Genomic DNA, 27,173 nt, shown 5'->3' with positions numbered 1-27,173 from the left:
ATTATTTTTTTTGGGGGGGAATCTAAGCACAAAGCAGGCATTTTATAAATACCCACTGAATCCAACTATATACAATTCAGTCAACCACTCAATAAGTTCCCAATATGTACTAAGTACTGGGGATTAAAAAAAATAAATTAAAAAAAAATCCTACACTTAAGAAACTCATTAATAAAAGAATTCACATAGAACCACAAATCTTTTTGTTGTTGTTCAGTCATGTCTGAATCTTTGTGATCTGATCTGGGATTTTCTTAGCAGACATACTGGAGTGGTTTGCCATTTCTTTCTCCAACTCATTTTACAGATGAGGAAATGGAGGCAAACAGGATAAAGTAATTTACCTGGGGTCACACCCAGTATAATGTGACTTACCTGGGGTCACATAGCTAATAAGAGTCAGAGGTTAGATTTGAACTCAAGAAGATGAATCTTCCTGATTCCAAGCCCGATGCTCTACTTCCTGAGCCACCTAGCTGCCCCTCCATAATTTTCAGAGAAATAAAATAAGGCACAGCTTTTAAGAATAAGTAGTAGGTGTGATTTCACTGATATAGAGAAACTGGTGAAGAAACTCCTTCACCAGTACATTCTTTTTAATTTATATTCTCAGGGAGCTATTAAAGTACTGAGAAATTATGTGACTTGTTTAGAATCACACTGCTAATCTGTATCAGAAAGACTTGAACATTGGGCTACTTGGTCTTAAGATCAAACTTTCTAGCCACCACGTTATCCTTTAAATGCTGCATTAATCCAACTGCTTTTTTTTTTTGCCCTTTTTTCTCTCTTATTTAGTATTTTGTTTTTTCCAGTTACATGTAAAAGTCATTTTTTTAACCTTTGTTTTTAAAACTTTGAGTTTCCACTTCTCTGTTCCCTCTCCACCTTCCTCATTGAGGAGTCAAGAGATTTGATATTATACATGTACAGTCATGGAAAACATTTCCATAGTAGTCATGTTGTAAAAGAAAACAGACCCCCCCCCAAAATAAAATAAAACACTTAAAGAAAAATAAAGAAAAATTTTAAAGCATGCTTCAATCTGCAGTGAGACACCATCAGATCTTTCCTGGAGATGGAAAGCATTTTTCATCATAAGTCCTTCAGTTGTTTTGGATCATTGTATTGCTGAGAATAGCTAATTTATTCACAGCTGATCATCTTGCAATGTTGGTGTTACTTTGCAAACAGTACGTTTCACTTTATACCAGCTCAAGGAAATCTTTCCAGGCTTTTCTGGGAGCATCCTGCTCATCATTTCTTATAGCACAATAGTATTCCAACATAATCACATGCCACGATTTGTTCAGTCATTCCCCAATGATGAGAATCCCCTCAATTTCCAATTCTTAAGGCAACTATTTTCTGTATATATGTACTTCTACCCTCACATTTCCACAACAAACAAGCATTATAACTAAAATATAAAAGAATAGAATTGAGTTCCAACTTAATTTAAGCCTTAGATTTTGTAACCTTTAGCTAAATAAATACCATGAGCCAAGTGCAGAATTATTAAACAAACTAACAATAGCTTACTGTGATTTCACCTGAACTTAAATGGCACACTTGACATTTGACAAGTTCAGTTGTTAAATGATAAAATGAATAAATACCTATGTTTCTGGAAGGCAGAGAGTTGGGCATTCAATCTCATCTCCTTCTGTCTTTTCCTGATTCCTTCTAACCTCCCATGGCCTTTGGACTTTGAGAATTATAACCTAGGCCAGAGTGATTGAGATAAAGCAATCATTTACATGCTCCTAGCATGGCTTCCTGCTCTGATTGCCATCCTCACCAGCTGCATGTGTGTGGTCTCTTAGCTGTGGGGACATTTAGTCCCATCTGTCTGACTGGCACGGTGCCTGTCCACAAGTTGTCAGCTGGTTTCGCTATATACCCAGGTGCCAAAAGAGTCAACCAGCATGTGGCTGGGCAGCCAACAATTGGTGGCTGGGGCCCTCTCTCCTGTAGTAAGTAACTCTGAAAGACTGAAAAAAAAGCCACTAGAGAAGAATCCAGTTATCAATTTAATAAACATCTGTATTTTGAGGAAGTCTAGAGCTCAGCAGGAAAATAGCACGGCACAGAGGACAGAAGGCTGGTCCTGAAGCAAAGACCTGGGGTCAAGGCCCACCTCTGCCACATGCTGGCAGTGCCATTCTGAATAAATCATGGAACCTTTCAAGGCTCTAAACAATTCTCTAAAATCAAATGGATTGATAGAGGGAGCTTCTTTATTCAGGAATCACCCATACCCATGAAATTGTAAGTTCAGTATTTATTCTCTACATTACATCAGTGAATCCTAGATCCCTTGGTCAGTCAGGTTAAAGACTACAGAGCCTACTCAAAATAATGTTTAAAAGGCATAAAATAAAACACGCAGGAATTCAAAGGAAATTGTTTATACTGAAGCAATTGTATACACATTATAGTGTTTGCTGTTATTGTTCAGAAATTTCAGTTAAGTCCAACTCTTTGTGATCCCATTTGGGATTTTCTTAGGCAAGACACCAAAGTGATTTGCCATTTCCTTTTACAGGTCATTTTACAGATGAGGAAATTGAGGCAAACAGGGCTAAGTGACTGTCCCAGAGTCACACAGCCAGATTTGAACTCAGGAGGATGAGTCTTCCTGGTTCCCAACCCAAGGCTCTATCCACAGAATCACTTATCACCCTGTATATATACAAACATATATTATATAAACATATATATATGTATATGTATATGTGTATAGATGTATGTGTATGTGTATATATATGTTCACAGAACCCAAGTTAAGATCCCCTATCCTATATAATTTTTTCATAAAATCTCATCTTTCTTCCCTCTGCCCCCATATCTCCTTTTTTTTAAATACCCTACTCATCAAGAAGCAGAAAATATTATGAATGCAACAGATACTATGATGGGTCTTGTAATAGATGTCACATAAAGTGAGACTCTAGAGAGTAGGAAACAGAATAAATAATGCATTATTCATGACTGCTAGGATCTCTCCTAGAACCCACACTTGTCTTCCCAAATTTGGGTCCAGTGGCTCCATTCCTTGACACAACCAGAGGTCCTTGGGTTTCTTTCCCAGTAAGACTTGACTGGTTCTTCTGTGCTCCCCCAGTTAATCTTTCTGGTAACACTCCAAGCTTGAACTGAATCATAATTCAATATACTTCTTGACATCCTATGTCCAAAATTTCATTACTAGTGCCATAGCCTGGTCAATCTTTGACATCTATTCTGACAAATTAGGTAGATATGGTATAATGTTAGAGTGGAAAAAGCAATGGATTCAGAGTCAGAGAACCTGGCTTCAGATTTTACCTCTGATACTACTAAGTGACCTTGGCAAAGCTCTGGATCTTAGTTTCTTGAAGTGTAAAAGAAATGGATTAGGCTAGATTTCTTCTAAGTTCCCTTTAGGATCTGTGACACTATAATATGTAAGAAGCAGAAGATAAGAGTCCTTATTCCAAAATCCATTTCATTTAGATGTTTATTAAGCAGCCAATACACCAGTGCATAGTAGAACAGGTAAAGAAGTGATCTTGCAGTATGAAAACTAGTTTGGGATTTGATATTTCTTTATTGTCCCTTTGAGTTAAAAAAAAATCATACTATACAGTATCATATTACAGATACTTAAAACCTAAGTCACAATCTTTTTGAGCTTCATTTTCTTTATATGTAGCATAGAAATGTTTGCATTACATTACATACAAGTGTTTTGTAAAACTTTGTGTCCTTGTAAATCAATCATTCAATGGAGAACATTTATCAAGCACTTACTGAGTACCAGTACTGGAAATACATAAGAAGCAATAAATATGAACTCTAACCTATCATCCCCCAAAATATACTATGTACTGCAGGGAATATAGAAGATGTAATCTCTAGGATCAAATATAAAATCTTCTGTTTGGTTTTTAAAGCCCTTCATAATCCGTTCTCTTTCTACTTTTCCAGTCTTCTTACACTTTCAATCCAGGGGCATTGCTATTGTGTGTGTGACTATGTCCTGAATCAGAGCATTTCCAAAGGCTCTCCACTTCTTCCCTAGTATGCACCTCCTGGCTTCCTTCAAAGCCCAGTCAAAATCCTTCCTTCTCTAAGAACTCTTTCCCAGTTCCCCTAAATGCTAGCCCCTGATTTCTGAGATGACATGTAATTTATCCCTCGTTGTTTATATGTTGTCTCCACCACTAGAATGGGAATTCCTTAAGGGGAGAGACTTTTTTTTTTCTTTCCCCCTTTCACTGTATCCACAGTGCTTAGCATAATATCTGGTACATAGTAAGGACTTCAAAAATGCTTACTGACTGGCTGACTGGTCTTTGCCTTCAGGGGGTTTATAATCTAGAGATTTTAAATATTTTAGACAGTCAAGTCTCCATTTTGTTAGAGAAAAAATCAGGCAACAGGGAACTTGGGAAGCTCAAGGGCTCTCCAGATGGTTATTGCTTCTTGTTGGCTAGAGCTAGTGATGTCTGATAACAGAACCTTGGACATGGCAACATCTGATTTAGGGTTCCGATCTGGATTGTGCCACAGTGAGATTTATAAATGTTTATGAAAGGTTGGGTGGTCCAAATTCTGAAATGCTTATGGACTGTCCAACACAGTCCTAAAGGGTTGGCTGTGGGGAAAAAGACCTTGCCCATTAAAAGATCTGGCCAGATACAGCCCTTATCTTGGAACATAGTGTTTGCTGCAACAATTGGAATGTCTAGTTTTTTCCTTTGCAGTTGGAAATAGAATTTATTGTAATTCTATTTGGAAGATATTTCAAAAGCACCTACTATGCTCCAGGTACTGGGATGAGTGCTGAAAGCATAAGAACAAAAACAAACACTCCTTGCTACATGGAGGGGAGGAGATAGAATATATCATGTGGTATAGTGGATTGTAGAGCTGGATTCCTCATAGAAATTAAACCTAGGCTCTTAGGTTCTAATTGGCTGAGCTAAGCAGACATGTGTATTTCTAAAATTTGATTTAAGATTACCCTACAAAATGAGTTCTTAACTAGGATCTATCAAGAGAATGGATTCTGAGACAGGGATGGGGAGCTTGAAGACCTCTAACTGAAATGTATGTTTCTTGTTGTTGTTGAGTTATTTCAGTCATGTCCAACTCTTTCAAAATCTCATTTAGAGTTTTCTTGGCAAAGATATTGGAGTGGTTTGCCATTTCCTTTTCGAGCTCACTTTGCAGATGAGGAAACTGAGGCAAACAGGATTAAGTGACTTGTCCAGGGTCATACAGCTAGAAAGTATCTGAGGCTTGATTTGAACTCATGCACCACCTGACTGTTTCACATATATATCCTATTTATTTACATGTTGTCTTTCCCAAACTCCTTGAGGATAGGAGCTGTTTTTGCCACTTTTTTTTTTTTTTTTTATATCTAAAGGTCTAGCCCAGTTGACCAGCATACAGTACGCACTTATTAAATGTTTGTTGATTTGAGTGATTCTATTTTCATTCTATCCAATCAATTGAAGATAGGCAATGTGGTATAACAGAACACTGGGAATGAGATCTGTATTCCAATCCTTACTTTACTACTCATGTGCTGCATGACTCTAAAATAAGTCAATTACCCTTTCTAGAATTCAGTTTTTTATTTTTTTAATTTTTACCCATCTAAAATGAAAGAATTAAAATAGATGACTTGTAAAATACTACTGAGCTCTAAATTTCTGGGTTTTGAGCCTATCAGTGAATAAGATGTTAGATAATAATAATAATAGATAATAATTATGCAAAGTTTCACTTTGAAATTTAATCATTCATTTGGCACACGTCCACTTAAATTCCTCATACAGAGGACTCGTATATAGAAGAGGAATGGAACAGTAATAAAGGCTATATTCCTGAAGTTAGAAGACCTGGATTCAAATCTCACATGTAACACTCATTACCTGTCCTGAATACAGGGGGATTGGGCCTCAGTCTCTTGGTGTGCAAATTAGGGGAATTGAAATACCTGGTCTTTGAAGTGAAGGATAAGAGAATTGGAACAAGTGATTAATTGTGGGAACTGAGTGAACTACACTGACTTCAATCTCGTGACAATTCTGAAGCTAGTTCAGTTCCTTTTTATTCAGATATGGGTCTAGTCCAACTTCTGTCTTGTAAGAAAACATTATTCATTTATGGAAATCATGAGAAAACTATTGCATTGTTTGAACCTATTCCTGCATGGCTGAGAAACTGGACTACCTCTACTTGTTGCTTAGAAACCCTTAACTAAGGACCTAGGTTATGTTAACCATAAGACTGGTCAGATCTGAAAGTAGATGCAAGGAGTTTTTTTACAATTTTAATCTCAAGCAATCCATATGTACTGACTAATCAATTATTGTTTCCATGTTCCTTTGATTGTTCATAGATACCTGAGGAGAGTGGGATACTTTTTCTGATTTCAGGGAATTGCACCTATTTATTCCCTCTCTCTCGACCTGGAAAGTCTCTTAAATCTTTCCTCCAATTACAAATCAGATTATCTAATGCTGTATCCTAGATAATTATTTTCTTTTAATTAATTGGTTTTATTTGACTAATAATTTTTAATGTATAAAAATTCCATTTCTCCCCTATATTCAGGCTCCAATGCCAAAGTTGAGAAAGGCTATTGATCCCAATTTTGGGGACAACTGGTGTTCATAAGCTTGAACTTTTTCATTCTCCATCATATCATTTTTCATTCATCACAAAAATTCCCTATAGGTCTAGATAAATGGTGTTGATTATCTAGCTTCAATAATTAATATAATTAAACCTTTTCCTATTTTTTCAATTCTATTATGTTATGAAAATATTTATTTTATTTAAGTTTTGGATAAAATTAATAAATTAAAAATAAAAACTGGTTATAGGATCATCAATCTAGAAGTAAAAGGGACCTCTGAAATTATATTGCCCACTTCCTTCATTTTACAAATGAGCAAACAGATGGTTTGCCCAAAGTTATACAGATAAGAAACCTTACAAGCAGGATTTGAACCCAAAAGTTAATAATCTGTCCATTCATCCTACTGTCTCACCATGCAGTGTCATTCCCAGACCCATAGATAACAGGTACGTGATTATGTGAATGCATGTGCTTTTCCTTGTTCTCTTGTAAGCTGATTTGTGTATGCTGCACACACATCTACACCTTCTCTTTAATATATCTCATGTAGCTCCAAGCAAAATGAATCCATAGAGCTATGCTAAATGTAACACTCAACTCGCCAGAGGCCTATTACAATGTGAACCTGGGCCACAGCATATTGAGGTTCACAAAGGAAGTTTATGGTACTAACAGGATCAGCTTGCTCTCTCCAGAGAGCTCTCTCAGGCTTAAGGACCAGATAGATGTATTTTTAAAAAATATTATCTGATACGATAGGCAATTTTCCCCATATCTATTTACAGTTTTATTCACACACATTCACTACTTTTTTTCCTCATCTTTTCTCTATTTCTTCTCTTATCTCTTCTTTCAATCTTTCTCCTCCTCTTCTTCCTTCTCCTTCTTCCCTGGGTCTCTCTCAGAGAAAAAGCAAGGGAGAGAAGAGCCCAAGCACGTCTCCTCAGGACTTCACACTATAATTACTTTATCCACCCAACATAAGCCAGAATGAAATATGGGATAGCTCTGCTATAATAAGAGATGAAGACAGTTAAAAAGGATGATACTAAAGTTGGCTACTTCTACACATGCTTATTCTTTGATAGCTTTGGGCTATATATTGGAAGAAAACAAACCACAATGGGATCATTACCTGTTTATAGGAGCTGGCCATCATTAACACCAGCAGAAATGTTTAGTGCCTGGCAAAATCTGGAGCAGTCTAGCTCAGGATACAGAAACCTGACTCTCAAATACCCTATTATTTCCATTCTTGGCTTCTCAAGTATAAGTAACCAGATAAGCCAAAACTATAGGGTGATAAGAGGGAGACTAGGACCAAGAAAGGCATGTCTTGGGTTAAAATGGATTGAAGTCTTTGGCAGATCCTCCCATTCCTTCAAAAAGTTTGTGTGTATTTCTGTTCTCTTCTCAACTTTTCCATATATAGGCTATTAAGTTCCAGCAAGTAAACAGACATAAATATGGAACAAGTTATAAAAGATGGGGAAAAGATCTCAAAGGAATTTTCACTCTATAATATATAATTTGAATTTAGCATCACTGACTGCTCTGCCCTTTTTTTTTTTCAATGACATTTTTTTCAGTTTTCTACAATTAGGAAAGAAGCAAACTCAAAAAGTACTCAGAAAATGAAAACTATTTTATTGGACCTCAGCACCTGATCTGTAAAATGGGGGTGTAGATTCAATGAAGCCCCTTTGAGTTCTAAATTTATGATGATTAGAGTAACCCAATGATGAATCATATAATTTTTGAGTTGAGAAAAACTGTTTTTTTTTCCTTCTTTATAAAATGAGAGGACTGAATGAAACTAGACCAGGGTTTTTTAATCTGGAGTCCAAGAATTTATTTAAAAATGTTGATAATTATTTCAATATACTGCCACCACTATTACTACTAACATTTGAATAGTGTTTACTATTATTATTAGCCAGGCACTGTGCTAAGCACTTGACAATTATTTCATTTCCCGTATAATCTCCTGCTTATAAAGTGGGGATTCATAAAATATTTAAGATGAGAAAACTGAGGCAGGCAAAAGTCAAATAACTTGGCCAATGACGTTTGAAGGCAGATCCGAATTTAGGGCTTCCTGACTCTAGAACTGGCATTGTTTCCAATGACCTACTAGCTGGCCAAAATGGTTCCTTTTGAAATATTATTGTAGCATTTCTTTTCTTTTCTTTTCTTTTTTAACAAAATTCTCTTTTTGTATCCTAAGTTCTTATCACAATGCTTGGCAAAAAGCAAGTGCTTATAAGTGTTTATTGATATTTTGATTGAAGACAGTCCATGGTCTCAGGGAACTTACATCCTAATTGATGTTGAAAGTACAGACATGTATAGAAGAGGAGGGCTCTTGAGAGAGGAGATGGGAAGATTCACTGGATAGGGAAGGGAAGGGATAGATTCAGAAAGAAAAAGTAACAGGAAAAAAATCCATCTATTCACCTGTCTGTCTATCTGTAACTATCTTCCAGCCTATTTATCTATCCATGCATCCATCCATCCATCTATCTTGAAATGGAAATTATGATTCTAACTTTCTAACTTTAAGGGACACACTCAAGCTTAGTCAAAATTCTGAGAAGGTTAGAAGGTTTTCCTCTAGAACCAGGAACCCAGGAGAGCTAATGTTTAGGCTTCAGGAATAGCTGCTTCTATATTTTTCATCTCTTACTCCTGACAATTTTAAGGAGGGAGAAGGAAAGAAGAAGAAAACAAAATTACAATTTGATTTTAATTCCCATGTTGACTTACAAAAGCAATATGTTGATACTGGCTGATTGCCAGGAAAGTGGTAACAGACTTCTCCCCTCCACTCCCCCACCACCATCCCCTAGAAATAGCTCTAGATCCTGTATAAAATATAAAGGCAAAGAAGGCAGCAAAGTTGTACTGAGAGAGATTTTCATTCCTAAAGTACAAATTTATATCACAGAATTTCAAAGACAAAAAAAACTAAACTAAACAAAACCCAAACCTAAGGAAACCTAGAAATTAATAGTGGTGTCTTGGACAAAAAGATTTCCAGACCCAGTGGGATGCTATTATCACAAGGTACAGTATTTGTACAGCATTCCTAAAAGGGCAAATCAAAAGGAAATTTTAAAAAAGCAGTTGAACCTTCCTTTTAAAAAACTATGCCATTTGAAAGCTAGTAACACCATCTGTAAGAGTGCTTGCCTTTTGCCAACAAAAACAAAGATATTTTATCTAAATCTCTTTAAATTCTTTCATCATAAAAAAGATAAATGGAAACTGTGAGTAATGGTTACAAGTTTTTATAATAAGACACTGAGTACTGTGTATTTTTTTAAATCCACTTTCTTATTAATCTTTTATATGCTTTGCTCTCATCCAGAGGGTATATTCACATAGAGGGGCATGTTGAAACCATATTTATAATGATCAGTATTTCTCTGAAGCAGTAGTCCATGCCAAGTGACATATACCATGATAGGTTACAACAGAGAAGTGCCATTTTATATGCTGACTGAGTCATAGGAGGATGAGTGAGGCTTCTTCATCAACTTGCTCTTATACCTCCCAACACAAGAAATCAAAGAACCCTTTGCATGGTAGGTGTTTACTGAATCACAGAAGCTATGTTGGAGGGGTCGTTAGAAATCATAATGGTTCATGTAATTATCATGACTATGTTTATCTCTAGAGAAGGGAAGAAAAATTACACTTCCTTGAAGAACTAAGGGACTTTCAGTGTGGAACACTGCATAGGTAATTAACCTCAAGTGATGGATTGGTTAATTTTGTGGATCTGCTCTTTTAATTTTCTTAATTATTCTGGTATAAAGAATGTTTTACTGCATAGGGAGGGGGAAATGAGGGACATTAATGAAAAATATATAAATAATTTTGAAGTTAACTAAACATTTAAAGATATTTTAAAAAGTTAATTTAAAAAGAAAAATCAATTAGCCTAACCTTTCACTCAATGTAGGAAACTCATCTTCTAATATCACTGCCATGGTCATACAGCCTGTACCTTCAATACTCATAGAGATGGAGAACCCACGTTACTTTTTGAGCCTATACTACTTTTTTCATTGACACAACAGAACATCTCTTAGTAGTAGGATATTCTTCCTTTTACCACTGTAAATTGTGCCCATTGGAGAAGCTCTGCACACAAGGGATTGTGGCCTTTTAAATAACATGGTCCCTATATATTGTTTTCTTCTAATTTCTCTTAACTATTTCTCATGCAATTATCTTGATTATCTTCTTTGGAATATTCTTAAATTGGGTAATGTCCCATAACTCCATATAGGCCCATGTAGAGGCCTATATGGGATTTTTAAGGGCCCCCATATGAGCTCAAAGTATAATGATACCAACACTGAATACAAGATAATTAAGGATGGTTTTGGGTATCCATTTTAATTGCACCTCTTTGTAAAAACTCAAACTTTTTAATGTTTTTTTTTTTTTTTTTTTCTAAAATGGAGTCTCAAGATAGAGGAAAGTCACAGAAAACATTAAGTAAACTAGCCAGATAGCCTACAGTAAGTAGGATAGTCCTAGATAAACTTCCTTCTTGTTTCAATTCTTGAAAAGAGCTGTGTGTATAAGTATTCCTTCTCTGATCACAGATTGCAGTTTATTCATGACTTAATACATGGTCTTAATGAGGTGTTCTGGTCACATATGAAAAAACCATCATCCAATTGACCAACTTTTGAGTGATAAGTCTTTTCCAACTTAGCTAGACTGGTCCTTGGAAGACAGATGCACTGTACAATAAGTATACTTGACATTAACATAACACCTGAGGGCTGGCAAAGCACTTTACATCTATTATCTCATTTGATACCGGCATGATCTTGGCAGGTGATTTAAACCTCCTGGGTCTTTATCTTCTTCATCTGTTAAGATATCTTTCTTTGCTTCTTTCCTTCTTTCTTATTCCATTTCTTTATTTGTAAAATTAAGACCAACCTCACAGGGTCATTGTAAAGGTCAAAAGAGATTTGTTCAGTTGTATCTAACTATAATCTCATTTGAGCTTTTCTTGGCAAAGATACTTGGAGCATTATGCCATTTTCTTCTCCAATTCATTTTGCAGATGAGAAAACAGAGGTAAACTAGATTAAGGGATTTACCCAGAGTCACACAGCTAGTAAGTATCTAAGTCAGATTTGAACTCAGGAAGGCGAGTCCTGGCCTGGTGCTCTCTCCACTCTGTCACCTAGATGTTCCTTCAAATGAGGTAACATTATATAAAATGCTTCTCAAACCTTAAAGCTGCTCTATAAATGCCAGCTTTGGTCATCCTCACCATTAGGTGGTTTCCAGCTCTAGATCTGTATGCCTATATAGGTAACAGCCATTATCTTTTAAAATCTACTTACTTTGCACTGACAGAGAACCATTAAGGACATTCCAGCTCCTGGTATGGCTGATGAGCAGACTACTGTGGATCTCTTCACATATGAGGGGCCGAGGAAGGGGAGAGAGAGGAAGGAGGGAATGGGGAGGAGGGGAAGCCTTAACATCCACTTTCTCTCATTTGCAATTCAGTTAGTATCCAAATGGAGCTCCTCAGCTGTGACCCAAGGGGCTTATGCCCCTAGGCACAGAAAATGTTACCAGAGAAGGGTAGATTGCTGCAGGTGTGAAAACGCGCAGAGCAATTGGCAAGGTGATCTCCGAGCCCGAGAGAAAGCAGCCTGGATCAGTCTGATATGATACAACCACCCACAGGAAAGGTACTTCCCCCACCCCCAACTAATTATTAGCCCAGGAGTTACCAGTAGAAGCCCCGGCAATTTCCATCATTCTAGCGAACACTTTATAAATTGGCCTTTTACTGCAGTAATTTACTGCTACGATGTTTGCAAAAGAACGGTGGAGTGGCAATATGCTAAAAGCCCCTACCTTGCCATTGTGTTAAAATATGTTCACTACATCGCAAATGCATTAAAGTCCCTCATTGGACTGGAATATTAACAAGCAGCCCTCCCTTTCTGCAACTCCTGCTCATTGGGAAGCAGCCGGGGAATCTGCATTTGGCCACGAGAGTTATAAATAGCCCTGGCTCTCTCGGCCATCCTTTATGGGAAGTGGACTTAGAAGGGATGAGGCTGCGCTTCAAATAAATAAAATAATTATAGATTATCAGGCTTTATTTACCACAGCGGTGCTCTTGTGGCCATTAAACCCATCTTTACTGTTTGCGCTCGGCTGCCCTAAATAAATGACCTGATGATGTTGCATGCTTTGTCAGGTAACACTAAGTACTTAGCCAAAGGAAGGCTCTAGTTTCTCCATTATGAAATATTGGCCGGCCCCGAGAATTTCTTCACCTGCGCGCTCCGTTTGTAGATTTCATCCCGGAGGAGTTTCGGTGCTTTGTGGGACTGGGAACCTAAAAAGTGAGGATTTTTGGAAGAAGGGAAAGAGAAAAAGGAAACCCCAACTTTGAGGTGTAACTGCACTTTTTGTATCCTTCTTCTGTTCCATTACCAGTTGGTAGTTCCCACAGGAACTCCCCTTCCCGGGGAAGGAACTCTGGAGTTTTTTGCTTACTGACTAAAGAAGTTGCTTTTTTTCTTTTTTTTTTTTTTCCCTCTTTTCACCATAAATCCAGATTATGAGAACACTAAAGAAATCTGATTTTAAAAGGCTTCAAAAACAACAGGGCAGTGGTAGGGGCAAAAAATCGGGGGAATTTTTTTTTTTTTTTAAATAAAAAAGATAATTTCAAAGATGGGAGGGAGAAGATAGCTTGATAGAGCATCAGATTTGGAGTCAGGAGGACCTGAGTTGGACATTACCGCTTCCTAGCTGTGTGACATTGGACGAGTCCCCCAGCCCCAAATGCCTTATTTTTTTTTTAAAGGAAGGTATTTCAACAGCTCTCTATAGTCTAAACCATATTCAAAAGAGATTTCCACTATACTACCCTTCAAATGAGTCAGCAAAAAAGAAAAGTTCTTAGATAACGTCATGAAAGTCTGTTTCTTTCTCTGTCATATAAACGAGTTGTACTGGTTCCCTAAAGTTTTTTCTTCCTCTTCCTCTTATTGATTCAGGATTCTAGAGAGATTAGCATAAAATGGTCTATCCATCTCCTAACAGAGGCAATAGACTTAGAGTGCAGATTGAGTTATATTTCTGGGAATTTATTTTTCTTGATCATACATTCTTATAGAGAGCAGCTAAGTGGCTCAGGGGATAGAGAACCTAGTCTGGAGTCAGGGAGACTCCTCCTAAGTTCAAATCCTGTGTCAGACATTTTTAACTGTGTGATCCTGGGCAAGTCAATTCACCCCGTTTGCCTCAATTTTTCTCAACTGTAAAATAAGCTGGAGAAGGAAATGACAGACAACTGTTAATTTTTGCCAAAATAACCTACATGTAATCATGAAGAATTGGATATAACTTAACCTAACAAAATACATGTTTCTGACAGGAGAATTTTGCTTTTTTTCTTGCTTTCTTAGTGAGGTAAAGGAAAAGGGTAAGTTGGAGGTTAAGAAATCAGCTCTATAAAAAAAATAAAATTTGACTTTAGAAAAGGTCCTGTGATTCAATGAGTTCTATACAGGAGAACAAGGACCAAGTTTCTGTTAGAAAAATGATAAAGTATTAAAAACATCTGAGTTGGGAATTAGTAGGCCTGAACTTCAGCCTAGGCTTGATCACATTACTACAAAGGTAACTTTGGACAAGTCCCATCCTTGGGTCTCATTAATCTCATCAGTAAAATGGTGTCTTGAGGTTCTTTCTATAAAACCTTTGATGAGATGATCTCAGGTTGTTTTTTTTTTTTTTTTTTTTTCCTGTAACAAGCTGATTTTATGGTTCTATGAATTTATGCAGGCAGTAGGTTTTTTATCAACTCAAAGGATGACATTAGTGATTCTAATAGTATTCAATTTTCATTAAGTCTGGGTATCACTTGATTCAATTTATTTCAATTCAACAACTATCTACAATAAAAATAATAACTAATATTTGCATGACATTTTAAGGTCTGAAAAATATTTTGCATAGATGATCCCATTTGAGCCTTACATTCCTTTGTTAAGTAGGTGTTATTATTTATTCCCATTTTATAGATGAAGAAACTGAAGCTAAGAGTTACTTGTAGTGGGAACTCTTTGAGAATAATGACTATCTCTTGTTGTATTCCAAGTGGTGTTAGCTATTAGTATTTGAGGGGGGAGAAATGCCCCAATCTAGTGATGGTATACATGGCAACATCTCCCCCATGCCCAGGGTTTAGAGGACATACCACACTGATTTCTATGAGCCTAAAATTTAAAAACATGCTATGCATGTGTAAGGTACAATTACTGTTAATTATATGTGTATATTTGGAAGCAGTACAGTACTGTAAAAAAAAAAAAATGGATCTGGAGTCCTAAGGTTGGTGATAAAATATCCTTATTCTATGTTAGCTTGGGCAAACCGCTTAAGATTTCTGAGCCTCATTTTACTCATATGTATTAAAATAAGGGGACTAGCCAAGATGACCTGTGAGCTTCTTTCTTCTAGGTGTAAATCTGTGATCCAAAAGGTATTTTGTGCACCTTGTTCCATAGCTGTTACTCTACAACTTGCTTAAGAGGGCTTTTGTGGCCAAAAATGTTAATTGAGGTTTATCACAACATGCCTGGCAACTCCTTAGATGAGTGTTATAGATTAAGAGCTGGAAGAAGAGAGTATTTAATGCAACCATCTCTTACTGTCCTAGGGTGACTAGCCCAAGGTGACAAGTCTGAATTTGGACCCAAGTCCTTTCACTCAGATTATTCATGGAATTCCATTCAAATTTTCCTTTTATGGGTCTTTAGGCATGTTCCAAGAACCACGTCATAATGAAGACTAGTTACCTCATCTTACAGATAAAGAAATTGAGGGTTAGGGAAACTAAATTACCTGCCTGAAGTCACCCAGGCATGCTACAAAAAAATTACCTCATGTTACAGATAAGGAAACTGGGTTTTAGGTAAACTAAATGACCTGTTATATACTGTTATGTTATATACTGTTACGTACTGCTTCCAAATATACACATATAATTAAAAGTAATTATACCTTACACATGCATAGCATTTTTTTTTTTTTTAATTTTAGGCTCATATAGTTATATAGGTAGTAGGTAGAGAGTTAGTTTTTAAATTTGACTTCAAATCCACACTCTTCACTTGTCTTTCATCTAAGATAGCACAAGTAGTGACATCAAAGAATCATTTGGGATCAGGGCCAACACCAGCAGGAAAATACTATATGGTTTTAATTTTTCTATCTTCGTCCTCCACTCCAAGCGGTACCTTAGAAGAAGCAGGAGGAAGGCAGCTCAGTGGTACAGTAGATAGAGTTCTGGTCTTGGAATCAGGAAAAACTGAGTTCAAATTTGGCTTCAGCCTCAAAAAGAAAAAGCTGGAATGATTCACATCAGAAATAATGTGATGTATTGGGCTACCTGCCATCTAGGGGAGAGGGTGAGGGGAAGGAGGAGGAAATCTGGAACACAAGGTCTATGCAAGGATCAATGTTGAAAAGTTACCCATGCATGTGTTTTGTAAATAAAAAGTTTTAATAAAATAAAAATAAAATAAAAAGAAATAGTGTGGGCTGATGAGTTTGGAACACTGTAAGTCAGCAAGAATCCCTTTAAACTATGAAATAAGATGCAATAAGCCAGGCTGAACTTCACTTCTTCTTACAAAATGATGAGTTGAGGATGAGTATGGAATCCAGCCTTGACACAAGTAATTATGGAAACTATAAGTTGTAAAGCATGTGCCACTATGCATTGTTAGAGAGAATTTCCTCACTAGGAATTCCCTAGAGTAATGAAACTATAGATCTGATCGGTTGTCCACAAATATTTATTAAGTACCTACTATGTGACAGGAGTGTAAGTGTTAGGAATATAAAAAAAAAAGGCCAACGACAGTTCCTCTCTTCCAGGAGTTCACAATCTAATGGGAGAGACAATACACAAACTATATACAGAATGAATTGGAGATAGTCAACAGAGGGTAAGGACTAAAATTAGGGGGAATTAAGAAACTTTTCCTGAAGTAGGTGGGGTTTTATTGTGATCTGAAAGGAAGCCAGAAAGGTCAAGAGAGAGATATGAGGAGGAAGAACATTCTATATATACATGTTGGAAAACCAGTGAAAATGACTGGAATTTGTAGGTGAGATGTCTTGCTGAAGCAAGAATGTCACAGAACCAAAGACCATGTTTAGAAGGGGAAGATATTAGGAAATAAGATCTAAGGAAACTAAAAAGGTCAGGGATGGAAAAAAAGTTGCTTTTTTTTTTTTTTTTTTTTTTTTTTTTTTCCCCTACCTTAAAGGGAAAGACTCAATAATCATTTGAAATGTTCAGGCTCAAAATGGGCACAGGCAGTTCAGGAGTTTTGGTGGCAGGCTCTGACTCTACAGCATGTGATTTCTAGAAAGGTTCAAAGTGTTGCTTAATTATACGGTTAACACCCACTCCATCCTATCTCCACATTGTGTGTGTAATCATGTCTCCTTTAGCACCTAAATATCACTGACATAAGTTCATGTCTGTCCATTTGTCTGGAATGCATGCTAAGTAAGTTTTTTTGTTTGTTTGTTTTTTCGTTTTTGTTTTTGTTTTTTTTTTTTCCCCCCCCTCCTTTCTGGACCTGGCATACAGAACTCTAAGTGAGAAAAAGTTGCCTCAGATGGTCCGAGATCCATGACATAAGGTCAGCTGGAAGTCAGTTCTTCCTGACTTTAAAACTGGATTTCTATCCCCAATACTGAGCTACCTCATGCTAAGGAATAGGGAAAGGAACTACCCCTGTCACATCATTGATAGGAAACTCCCAGATGAAGAAATTTCCTCTACCCAGCCTAGAAGCAGCAGCTATCAGGGTCAGAGTAGATAGAGCACTAGATCTAGAATCAGGAAGACCTGAATTCAAATCCAACCTCAGGCCTTGGACATTTTCTAAGGCTGTTTCTCTAGGCAAGCCCCTTAACCTCTCTCAGTCTCAGTTTTTTCATCTGTAATATGGAGATAACAGCTCCATCTTTGCAACACTAATTAGCGCTATATAAATTCTAGCTAGCTATCATTGTCACTGTTACTATCTTTTTATAGGCAGCTAGGTGGGACACAGGGGGAGAACATTACTGGTCAGCAGACCACTTTTGAGAATCACAGCTTTACCCCAGATTATGGGAGGAAAGGTGCAAGTGACTGTACTTTAGAGTGGCAAAGTCTCAAGTAGGGGTCTCTTCTTTGTATCTGATATTGCTTTAAAATGCTTGTTTCTGTCACTGAAGGAAAGGATGATATGTCTGGTTCATACCCAACTAATCTCAACATACCATCTACAGTAGTTCTAATTACAAAGAACTGTATTATGAATGTAAATGTGGAGAAAAAGTCATTCAAAACATCCTGAGGAGGAATCCAGAGACTTCATCAGAATGCCAAAGAGGTGCATTAAAAAAAAAAAAAAAAAAAAAAGTAAGAATTCTCTCCCTAAAGAAAAAAACCATTTCTAAGCCCTGGATGATGGAACACCCATTTCAAACACCCAAAAAAATCCCAAGTAACATGAAGGTCATTTGATCTAAATAGTTCTGGGATAAATTTCTTTTCTCAGGAAGTAAAATTATCTTCTTATTTTTTTTTCTCCTAATATTTTAAAACTCCTTTTTATTAACCACCTAATATTGATGTTTCAAATGCTAAATTTCCTTTTTTTTTTCTTCTTCCAAAGTTCATTATTGTTCTAGAATCATGTTAACATGGCTTTTAAATTTATTTATTTTTTTTTAGTAGATAACTCTCCCTGGCAGTGCTGAATTATGTTGTTGTTCAGTTGTGTCCAACTCTTTGTGATCCTTTTTGGGGTTTTCTTGGCAAAGATACTGGAGTGGTTTGTCATTTCCTTCTCCAGCTCATTTTATGGAGGAGGAAACTGAGGCAGACAGGGTTAAGTGACTTGCCCAGGATCACACAGCTAGAACTCAGGTTTTCCTGACTCCAGACCCAGACCCCCTGCTTGACCTAGATGGCCTTTAAGGTTGCTACTCTCTCAAAATTCAAACAAGTTCTTGTGAACTCCATGTCTTTTCAACAAGATGACACACAAATCTATCTCTCAGGCTAAGCTAGGGCAGGTTAAACTATCACAACAAAAAGGATTAGAATTAGAGTTTCTGTTATCACAAAACAACACCCACACCCTGGGCAATGTCCCAGCTCATAACCAGAAGAATTCAATACCACAAAATCCCAGTACAAGCAACAGTCTGGACCTCTTTTTTGACATGATTTCACATGTTATGTCAACCCCAAGGCCATCCTTCCCCAAACAATAGCAGTTACAAGGCTTAGCAGAGGTGATGTCATTATAGAGATGATTTAGGCAAGAAACATTTTTTTTTTTTTTTTTTACTGATGATAATTTAGGCTTTGGGTTTGAGCACTGAACATGAGTTTGTGACCATCATCTTATATTAGAAAGTGCACATCTTCCCATTTCCCCTTAGTTGAGACAAGGAATCTTTATAAATAGCATTTTCTTTATAAATAAAGTTTCTGATCTTTAAAAATCAGCATTTCCATCTTTCAGTCATTATTCCCCCCTCCCAAAAAAAGATTTATTCCAAAGAAGTGGTTTTTAAAGTATGATCTGAAATTTCTCTGATTTATAAGGTCAAAAACATTTTCTTAATAATACTAAGACATTCTTTACCTATTAAAATACTCCAACTACATTATCTGTGTGGGACTGGATTTTATTCACATGCTTCAATCAAAACAACAGGAACAGATTAAATGTATGCACAGATATGAGAATCTAGCTGTTTTCTATTAAACGTTAGATTTCCAAAAATATACAAAAAAATACCATTGTCTTTTTTGTTTTGGAAAAATTATTTCTCATAAAGTATTTTTATTTATGTTAATATATGGGGTTTACTGTTATTCTGAAATAAATTAGTAAATATTTTAAAATTTTATTAGTTTTAATTTCTAATATGAATATACCCTTAGGTATAATCCATACAAATGGCTCTTTGGAGGGACTCAATAATTTTTAAGAATGTAAAGGGACTAGAGATCAAATAGTTTAATAAAGAACTACCTAGAAAAATCACCTTTTCCCCGAAATTCATTTACTCTGAAGAATTTGTTGAATTTCAAATTGAGGATCCAGGAGATTAAATGATAATATCTAAGGTTATACAGCTGAAGTAAATGGCCAAGCTAGGATTATAGAATTTAAATCTCCTGACTTCAATCCAGGGTTCCTACAGCTAACATACCCCACATCCTTACTGCTTTAATTACTTTTCTCTGTATCCTCTCTCTGTAGTGTTTTCTCATCCTTTGAGATCTTAGGAAAACATAAATGCCAACTATAAATTTATGGAGAAGTTAGGGAGGGGAAGTAACATACACACACATATACACATACATACATACAACTTTGTGACCTAGGGGGCCCCTCAAAACTCTAGGCTCTCACAGACTGGATCCAGTGTGGTGAAAGTCTGACTTCAGCAGTGAACTCTCTGGCTCCCTGCCACCATCTGGAGTTGCTCTAGGAAAATCTCCTTATATTCTTATGGCATGATTTGGGTTAGATTTTCCCAAATAAAGGGGATCCCCAGTTCTTGTATGAGCATAAAGATATAATCTGAACATTGAGTTTGAGGAAGCCTTTATTTCACCCCATAGAAAAAGCAATTGGGGTGTGGATGTGTGTGTGTGGGGGGGGGGGTGTGTGTTCCCACTTTTCCCAGCTAGAATGCCAGGTTTTGGGGGAACAGAATTCTTGGCTAATGTTCTGCATTTTAAATTAAAGGGCAGAAGACTAAAGAATTTTTGACTGTGTTACAGAAATCTGAAAATAAATTCAACTGATGGATGACACAGAAATAATCAACAAAGTGACAAGAATGTGCTGTTGGCAAAATAAACAGAAGACTGGGTATCACTCTCGTACCATATTTCACAGTCTTTGAGATTGCGCTTAGAAACCTAGACACAGTTTGCTGATGATGGCAAAACACAGGAATAACCAACAGCTTTAATGCATTAAATGTTTGTTTTCCATCTAATGTTCTGAGAAGCAAATTTGAAACCTGAAAATGACCAAACATGATTAAAAAGATAATGATTAACTTCCAAAAGGTAACTAAAGGTTATTTTGCATGGATATCCAAGCAAATCCTGCCTGACCAACATTAACTTGGAATCTGCTGTATTATTTGCTCCCTCTTAAGAGACTTAGACTGAAAGAGGCCATCTGGCCCATTTTCAGACAAGGAAACTTATAGATGTTTGTTGAATTTTAAGATTAAGCCCAGAAGTTAAAAGATTTGTCCAAATTCACATAGAAAAAGTAAGCAGAAAAAAATTGTTGAGTTCTCAGGCTATGCTAGGTTTCTACACATTTCCCTATCATGTTAGATACACTCCACTTTTAAACCCTCTTTATCTAGTGTTTCATCTTTTGAAATCTTGGTAGAACACATACTCTAAAAATCTAAATTAATATTAATTTATGATAATACATAATTTATGGAATTATTAAGAACACAGAAAAGAGAGCCATTCTAAATCCGATAAGCCAACTTATTGTACCTTGAATGCTTAAGTGGGCTGGAGCTAGTTCAAACGTCTCCCACCTCTATTTTCCACATTAATCTCCTTGAGGGTTGGGAGTTTCATTGTTGTTATTTGCATCCCCAGCTATCAAGAGAAGAAGAATGATGAGCAAGATGCTCTCAGAAAAAAACCTAGAAAGTGCTCCATGAACTCAAGCAAAGTAAAATGTACTATATACAAAGTAATAGCAATATTTTGGGATGGCCAGCTGTAAATGACTTTGCTAATCTCATCAGCACAAAGACCATGACTACTCTGAAGGACTTACAATGAAAAATCCTGTCCATACCTACAGAAGAAACTGTGTCCAAACATAGATTGAAACATTCCCTCCCTTCCTCCGTCCTCCATCTCTTTCTATGTCTCTGTCTCTCTCTGTCTCTGTCTGTCTTTCTCTGTCTCTGTCTCTCTCTCTCTCTCTCTAGCTCTCTTTTTGTCTCTGTCACTCTCTCCTCTCGCTTTCTCTGACTTTCTCTTCCTCTCTCTCACTCTCTTTTTGTCTGTGTGTGTGTGTCTCTCTCTCTCAACTTTATTTTTCTTGATGATTTTTTTAAAATTAGGGTGGGAGAACTGAGTTTTCTTTCACAACATGACTTTTATGAAAATGTGCATAACTTCACATGTGGTTTCTTAATGAGTGCTGGGAGTTGGAGTAAGAAATAATCTGAAAAGCATATTTTAAAAAGAGAGAATATGGAACTCAAAACAATGTAATAAAATGTTTTAAATGTAACTAAGAAAAAACATTATTATTTTTTAAACAGAATCACCTGATAAACAATAGTTTAATGGCTTAATAAATTTCATATACTATTACTGCCTTAATTTATTAATTATTCTTTTGGGTATCAATCTTAATTATAGCATTGCACAATGGAAACAGTTTTAAATTTGGGACCAGAAAGCTTGGGTTTAATTATCCGTGGTGCCACACTATCTCTGTGATCTTGGGCAAAATATTTTCCTCTTTTATTCTCAGTTTCCATTTCTGAAAAATGATAGGTAGCAAAAGGTTCAGACCAGATATCTCTAAGGTCTTCTTGCAGTTCTATGATTTTATTTGTTATTCAGTTGTTTCAGTCATGTCCTGCTCTTTATGACCTTATTTGTGGTCTTTTATGTTCTGCTCTCCAACTCATTTTATAGATGAGGAAACTGAGCCAAACAGGGTGAAGACTCACAAAGTTATTAAGTATCTGAGGCAGAATCTGAACTGAAGATGAGTCTTCCTGATTCATAGTTCCATGCAATATGGTGCCACACAGATGCCCATAATTTTACAGTCAGCTTGTTTTGTGTGACTGGTGATAAAAGAATCAGACGTAAAATGCTGAATCATCCTGAGGGCAGGAATTGCATTCTATCTTCTTTGTATTATTCAAATACAAATACAAAGGGCCTGGCAAAGATTATTTCAAAAGTATGGGAATGTTGAACCTATATTTGAATGAATGAAAAACTATTAAATTAATTAAATTAATAAATTAAGTTAAAATTAAAAAGAATTAAGCATTAAGCATGTTTCAAGTGCAATGAATAGAATACTGAGCTTAGAGTCAGGAAGACTTATCTTCAAGTTCAATGCAGTCTCAGACATTTAGTAGCTGTATGATACTGGGCAAGTCACTTAACCCTTTAAAATGAGCTGAAGAGAGAAATGGCAAACATTCCAATATTTTTGCCAAGAAAACCTCAAATGGGGTCACAAAGATTCAGACAGGACTGAACAATAACAACAATAAAAATATTTCAAATATTGTACTGAGTCCTGGGGATATACATTGAAGGTCTTATTGGGGGTGGATGTAAAAGGGTGGATGGTGAGGTCATTAGTGTGCATTGTTAGATTATATGACAATGCCCTAGAGGGTATAGTGACAGAGGAGATAGTAAAACACAGTAATCCTCCATTTTATCAGGATGAGTGTAGTTTGTAGATTTCTGCTCATTCGAGCAATATGAACAAACAGATATGTTCACCCAGCAAGGGAGGTATGCTGGAATGGCCCATTGTACCATCATTTAGAAAGGCCTGATGACTGGAGTGGAGTGGGGACTCTAGGATTTCTCCTAGAGAATAGGAGGTAGGAATGGGAAGGGAGTAAAAGAAAGGGAACACTGAGAGGAAGTTTTTTTAGGGGAAAGAATATCCTGATGAACTTATCAAATAGGATCTGGGCTGGGAAAGCTTTATAAAACAGGGGAATCCTAATACCTTCCAAAACCAGGGTGGAAACAGATTCAAAAATAGAGAATGACTTGACCAACACCTAATAGTTGTTTAGTAGCCATGCCTGGATAAAACCCCAGATTTCTCAAATCCTATTCATCACATTCTGCTACCTGTTCGATTTATTGATCACCCTTGGCCCTTATTTAGTTTTAAATAACAATAAATCAGCAGAGGGAAAAATGCTCAAGTTTTGCTGGATAAGTCCTATATAGAAAATATTTTGTCTGAATGAGCTGAGTGGCAGACTATCTATGATACACAAGGCTTCAGCTAGTTTTTAAAAATACATATATTACTCCAAGTAGTTTTTAACATGCTTGGAAATATTCTTTTAGGTTTTCAAAAAAAAAAAAAAATGTGCACACCAAGATGAGAAGCGCAAATCAATCCAGAGAAGCCTGCAGTGATGTCCTTGAAATCCCACTGAAGGAGAAATGAAGACATTGTCATTTTCTGCTATTGTCCACAGATTCCCATAATTGCTTGGTATGAGAACCTGGCTGCATGTCCAGGCCCATCCGTCATCTTGCCATCTTTGGGCAGCATGCAGTAGATAGGAAAATGTCGAACTCTTAATTTTACCTCATTAGCAGTTCCAAAATGACAATGTCATAATAATGAGGGGGCTTAAAATAACCACATTTACAGCAATTTAGAAATTCTGTAAAGGATGAACACTACTCTGCTCGTGTTAACAGAAACTCTGATGGTAAATACTAAAAAATAACAAAAATAAAAAATAATTAAACATTATTTTTAAAGATTAGAAGGAAATAATTAAATTAAGAAGGAGCCAGAATGCTGGATTTGGAGTAAGGAAGATCTAGCTGAAATTTTTCCTTCGATATACTTAATAGTTTTGTGACCCTCAGACTATTACTGAATCTCTAGATCTTCTTCCTCATTTGTAAAATGGGGGTGGAGAAATTAGGAGAGTAATTAGAGTCAGATCTTTGGGAAAGGGAAGAACTTATTACCAAACAAGAAATAGAGAACATTATGAAATGCAAAATGTATTAGTTTTGATTACATTAAATTAAAAAGGTCTTATACAAACAAAATCAATGCAGCCAAAATTTAGAAGGGAAGCAGAAAACTGGGAAACTATTTTTACAGTCAGTGTTTCTGATAAAGGCCTCATTTGTAAAATATATAAAGAACTGAGTTAAATTTATAAGAATACAAGTCATTCTCCAATTAATAAATGGTTAAAAGATATGAAAAAGCAATTTTCAGATGAAAAAGGTCATCTATAATCATATGAAAAAAATACTCTAAATTGCTATTGAGAAATGCAAATGAAAACTATTTTGCAGTACTACCTCATATCTATCTGATTAGGTAAGATAACAGGAAAAGAAAATAATTAATGCTGGAGGGGATGTGGGAAAACTGGGGCACTAATGCATTGTTGATGGAGTTGTGAAATGATCCAATCATTCTGAAGTGCAATTTGGAACTATGTCCAAAGAGCTGCTCATATTATTTGATCCAGCAATACCACCACTAAGTCTATATCCTAAAGAGATCATAAAAATGGAAAAAGGAACCATATATGCAAAAATGTTTATAGTTGCTTTTTTGTGGTAGTAAGTAATTGAAAATTGAAAAGATGTGCATCAGTTGAGGAATGGCTGAATAAGTTGTAAAATATGAATATGATGATGAATATAATAAAATATTATTGTTCTATAAGAAATGATGAACAGGTAGATTTCAGGAGAATTTGAAAAGATTTATGTGAACTGATATTAAATAAAGTAGCAGAACCAGGATAACATTGCATATAGAAGCAGCAAGAGTGTGATAATCAAATATGATAGATTTAGCTTTTCTCAGCAATACAATGATCCAAGACAATTCCAAAGGACTTGGAATAGAAAATGCCATCCACATCCAAAGAAAAAGCTATGGAGTCTGAGTGTAGATCAAAACATACTATATTCACTTTTTTTTTTTCTTTTTGGTAGTTTTTTCTTCTGTTATGATTTTTCTTTTACAACATGACTAATATAGAAATATTTTAAAATTATTATATATGTATAAGCTATATCAGTTTGTTTACTTTTCTAGGAAGGGAAGGGAAAAAAATTGAAATTCAAAATCTTACAAAAAATGAATGTTGAAAATTATCTTTATATGTAATCGGAAAAAAATAAAATATTATTAAGTGTATGTGTGTGGGAATGGAGATAGATTAGATAGATGGTATAGTAAATAGTTTTGGAATCAAGAGAACCTGAGTTCAAATTCAGCCCTAAACACCTACTCTTTGTAGGAAATAGTCTCTGGAAAAGTCATTTAACCCTTATTGTGTCCAATAAAAAAATAAAATAAAAAAGTAAAATGGGAATAAAATGCCACCTACATTCCAGGATTTTCATGAGGACAAAATGAAATAGCATATATAAAGTGTTTAACAAATGTTAAAGTGTTATATAAATGCTAAAAGGATGAGAAATGTAAATTAGTAGGTTATCCAAAAGAAGTCAACTATTTGGATCTCACTAATTCTAGCCTAACCCTGCCATTTACTACTAATGTGACAAAGGCTAAAACACAATACTTATCTAAGCCTTGATTATTCTTACCTTTGGAACCAGATAGCCTCTAGGGTTCCTTGTGGCTCTAGATTAATAATCCTTAATAAATACACACACACACACTCTCACACACTCCAGATGTTGAGGAAATAGAGGGCTTAAGGCTTGAATGAGGCTGGTTGGCTATCTGCAAAGTTCAGAAGATCAAATTATCTTGAATAAGTGTTCAACCTTTCACTTCCTTGAAAAAACACTCCAACTACAAATTCCTTATCCTGTATAGACTATCTCAGATAAAGGTAATGAATTCCACTACCTCCAAACAGGAACAAAAACAGGAAATGAATATGATTTCATTGATCCCTCTGACACAGATATCAAATAGTTTCATTAAACATTTGGTGGCTCTAGTGACTTTGCTAAACTCTATGAAGTAAGCACTCCATCTTTTTTTTTTTTTTTTTATTTTAATTCTCTGTTGAGAATATCTAACAATTCCATCTTCTGCCTTTCCACAATTTTGTGTGTGTGTGTGTGTGGGGTTTGGGGGGAGGACAGCCATTCCGCTCCATTTTCAAAGCTCAATTCATAGTGCAAGTACCTGATTAATCACCTTGTCTCTCATTATAAATAAGACAAAATAAAAGACAGATTAAGTGAAGCCCAAGAGCATCAAATATAATCCTTGAAGTTAAATCTGCTTGAGAGTTTCTGTCTAAAACTCTCTTTTTGTGAAGGTAGCAACTATGATAAGCTTCTCTTCAAGGCAAACTAAATGAGATCATCTGTGAAAAGGAATCTTAAATGGAATGAAACATCTTCCTAGAAGATGAAGTGAAAAGGCATCTTAGGGGAAAAATTCCTGCAACACTGACTGAGCTGGACTCTAGTTCATCATTTATTCAAAATGGTGGGATTTAAGGTGGGAACAAGAAATGATATAAAATTGCATCGTATTATTTGAATCACATCATAAGGTCCCACAAGTCAAAACTTCCTCCCATACTTAGAAACTCTGATCCTTGCAATTGTCTCTATAAGATATTCATTCCTTTTGGGGCATCTTTTTGGTCTCCTCTTTTAAAAATATGCATCAGG

General features: G+C 36.0%; 1 protein-coding gene across 1 annotated transcript in view; it reads right to left on the bottom strand.

The window, feature by feature from the left end:
- The window catches only part of FAM20C (FAM20C golgi associated secretory pathway kinase), a 147,911-nt gene that overhangs the window by 84,216 nt on the left and 36,522 nt on the right, over positions 1-27,173 (bottom strand). The window lies entirely within an intron of this gene.

The sequence above is a fragment of the Sminthopsis crassicaudata genome, chromosome 1 (assembly GCF_048593235.1).
Source record: "Sminthopsis crassicaudata isolate SCR6 chromosome 1, ASM4859323v1, whole genome shotgun sequence".
Taxonomy (NCBI): Eukaryota; Metazoa; Chordata; class Mammalia; order Dasyuromorphia; family Dasyuridae; genus Sminthopsis; species Sminthopsis crassicaudata.
Note: the sequence above shows the minus strand (reverse complement) of the source record. Positions and strands in the feature narration are given on the sequence as shown.